The following is a 3,714-nucleotide window of genomic DNA, read 5'->3' as shown; positions in this document are numbered from 1 at the left end:
GTGGGGAAACGGGTGTCGTTCGAGGCTAGGAATATAGTGGTGGACAACGGTGGTAGATATGTGATGGTGAGTGGTAGATTGCAGGGAAAGGAGGTCGTGTTGGTAAATGTATATGCCCCGAACTGGGATGACGCGGGATCTATGAAGCGGATGCTGGGACGTATCCCGGACCTGGAGGTGGGAAGCCTGGTAATGGGGGGGGATTTCAATACTGTGCTGGATCCAGGGTTAAATCGGTTTAGATCCAGGACCGGAAGAAGGCCGGCAGCGGCCAAGGTGCTTAGGGGGTTCATGGAGCAAATGGGGGGAGTGGATCCATGGAAATTTGCTAGGCCGTTGGCCAAAGAGTTCTCCTTTTTCTCCCATGTCCATAAGGTATACTCCCGAATAGATTTCTTTGTTTTGAGCAGGGCACTAATTTCGAAGGTGGCAGGAACGGAGTATTCGGCCATAGCCGTTTCAGACCATGCCCCGCACTGGATGGATCTGGAACTAGGAGAGGAGAGGGAACAGCGTCCACTCTGGCGACTGGATGTGGGACTATTGGCGGATGAGGGGGTCTGTGGAAAGGTGCGGGGATGTATTGAGAGGTACCTGGAGGCCAATGATGATGGTGAGATCCAGGTGGGGGTAGTATGGGAAGCGCTGAAGGCAGTGGTTAGGGGAGAGTTGATCTCCATTAGGGCATACAAGGAGAAAAAAGAGGGCCAAGAAAGGGAGAGATTAGTGGGGGAGATTTTGAGGGGGGATAAAAGATATGCGGAGGCCCCGGACGAAGGACTATATAGAGAGAGGCGAAGACTTCAGACGGAATTTGACCTGCTGACCACAGGGAAGGCAGAGGCACAGTGGAGGAAGGCACAGGGGATGAGATACGAATATGGGGAAAAGGCGAGCTGGCTGCTGGCCCACCATCTTCGCAAGAGGATAGCGGCGAGGGAAATTGGGGGAGTCAGGGATGAAACGGGAACTACGGAGCGGGGAGCAGGGAAGGTAAATGAGGTGTTTAAGACCTTTTATGAGAGGCTATATAGGTCCCAACCACCGGAGGGAAAAGAGGGAATTCAACAGTTTCTGGACCAACTAAGGTTCCCGAGGGTGGAGGAGCAGGAGGTGGCAGGTCTGGGGGCGCCAATTGAGGTGGATGAGGTGACTAAAGGGCTGGGGAACATGCAGGCAGGGAAGGCCCCGGGACCAGACGGGTTCCCGGTGGAATTTTACAGGAAATATGTGGACTTGTTGGCCCTGCTGCTGGCGAGAACCTTTAACGAGGGCAGAGAAGGGGGGACTCTACCCCCGACAATGTTGGAGGCGACGATATCACTAATCCTGAAGCGGGATAAAGATCCGCTGCAATGCGGGTCATATAGGCCTATCTCGCTCCTGAATGTAGATGCCAAGTTGCTGGCAAAAGTGCTGGCGACGAGGATCGTGGATTGTGTCCCGGGGGTGGTGCATGAGGACCAGACAGGGTTTGTAAAGGGGAGACAACTGAATGTCAACGTGCGACGGCTGTTGGGGGTGATAATGATGCCCCCAGCGGAGGGGGAGGCAGAGATAGTGGTAGCGATGGATGCAGAAAAGGCATTCGATAGGGTAGAGTGGGAGTATCTATGGGAGGTGTTGAGGAGGTTTGGGTTCAGGGAGGGGTTTGTCAGTTGGGTCAAACTCCTATATGGGGCCCCAGTGGCAAGTGTAGTCACAAATCGGCAAAGATCGGAGTATTTTCGGTTGCGTAGGGGAACAAGGCAGGGGTGCCCCCTGTCCCCATTACTGTTCGCGTTGGCAATTGAACCACTGGCCATAGCGTTGAGAGACTCTAAGAAATGGAGGGGGGTGGTTAGAGGGGGAGAGGAACATCGAGTCTCACTCTACACAGATGACCTACTGCTATATGTGGCGGATCCCGTAGAGGGGATGACAGAGGTTATGCAGATATTGAGGGAGTTTGGAGACTTTTCGGGATATCGGCTAAATATGGGGAAGAGTGAGCTTTTCATACTACACCCTGGGGATCGGGGAAGAGGGATAGACGCCCTGCCGTTAAGGAGAGTGGAAAGGAGCTTCCGATATTTGGGGATTCAGGTAGCCAAGAGCTGGGGAACTCTACACAAACTCAATCTGACGCGGCTGGTGGAGCAATGGAGGAGGATTTCAAGAGGTGGGATATGCTGCCGCTCTCACTGGCGGGCAGAGTGCAGGCAGTAAAAATGATGGTCCTCCCAAGGTTTCTTTTTGTGTTTCAATGTCTCCCCATTTTGATCACTAAGGCCTTTTTCAAGAAAATAGACAGGAGTGTTATGAGTTTCGTGTGGGCAGGGAAGACCCCGAGGGTAAGGAGGGGGTTCCTGCAGCGCAGCAGGGACAGAGGGGGACTCGCGTTGCCGAATCTGGACGACTACTACTGGGCCGCCAATGTGGCGATGGTCTGCAAGTGGATGAGGGAGGGAGAGGGGGTGGCGTGGAAGAGGCTGGAGATGGCGTCCTGTAAAGGAACGAGCCTAAAGGCGCTGGTGACGGCGCCGCTGCCGCTTTCCCCGAAAAGGTAGACCACAAACCCAGTGGTGGTGGCAAACGTAAGGATCTGGGGGCAATGGAGGCGACACAGGGGGGTGACGGGTGCCTCAGTGTGGTCACCGATCAGGAATAACCATAGGTTTTTCCCAGGAAGGATGGACGGAGGGTTCCAGAGCTGGCATAGGGCAGGAATTAGGATATTGAGAGACTTGTTTATTGATGGGGAGTTTGCGAGCCTGGGAGCGCTGGAGGAAAAGTATGAGTTGCCCCCGGGGAATATCTTCAGATATATGCAAGTGAGGGCGTTTACAAGGCAACAGGTGAGGGAATTTCCGCTGCTCCCGACACAGGGGATCCAGGATAGAGTGATTTCGTGGGTATGGGTCGGGGAGGGCAAAGTGTCCGAAATATATCAGGAGATGAGAGACGAGGGGGAGGCGCTGGTAGGGGAGCTGAAAGGAAAATGGGAAGAAGAGCTGGGGGAGGAGATTGAGGAGGGGCTGTGGGCTGATGCCCTAAGTAGGGTAAATTCCTCTTCCTCATGTGCCAGGCTTAGCCTGATACAATTCAAGGTTCTACACAGAGCACACATGACAGGAGCAAGACTGAGTAGGTTCTTCGCAGTGGAGGACAGGTGCGGGAGGTGCTTGGGAAGCCCGGCGAACCACACACATATGTTCTGGTCGTGTCCGGCACTGGATGAGTACTGGAGGGGAGTGGCAAAGGTGATTTCAACGGTGGTGAAGGTCCGGGTCAAGCCAGGCTGGGGGTTAACGATATTTAGGGTAGCGGAAGAGCCGGGAGTGCAGGAGGCGAAAGAGGCTGATATTCTGGCCTTTGCGTCCCTGGTAGCCCAGCGAAGGATTCTACTTATGTGGAAGGAAGTGAAACCCCTCGGCGTGGAGGCCTGGATAAACGATATGGCTGGGTTCATAAAACTGGAACGAATGAAGTTTGTGTTGAGAGGATCGGCTCAGAGGTTCTCCAGGCGGTGGCAACCGTTCCTTGACTATCTCGCGGAACGTTAAGGGAAAATAGATCGCCAGCAGCAGCAGCCCAGAGGAGAGGGGGGGGGGGGGGGCGGAGAGAAGGGGGGGTGGGGGGAGCACTATTTTTTGCTACTTTGTTAGTTCACTATTTTATTTAAATAATGTTACTTATTAGCTATTGTGTTATTTTTTTATGTTGATCTGTAAA

The sequence above is a fragment of the Scyliorhinus torazame genome, chromosome 16 (assembly GCF_047496885.1).
Source record: "Scyliorhinus torazame isolate Kashiwa2021f chromosome 16, sScyTor2.1, whole genome shotgun sequence".
NCBI classification, from domain to species: domain Eukaryota; kingdom Metazoa; phylum Chordata; class Chondrichthyes; order Carcharhiniformes; family Scyliorhinidae; genus Scyliorhinus; species Scyliorhinus torazame.
Note: the sequence above shows the minus strand (reverse complement) of the source record.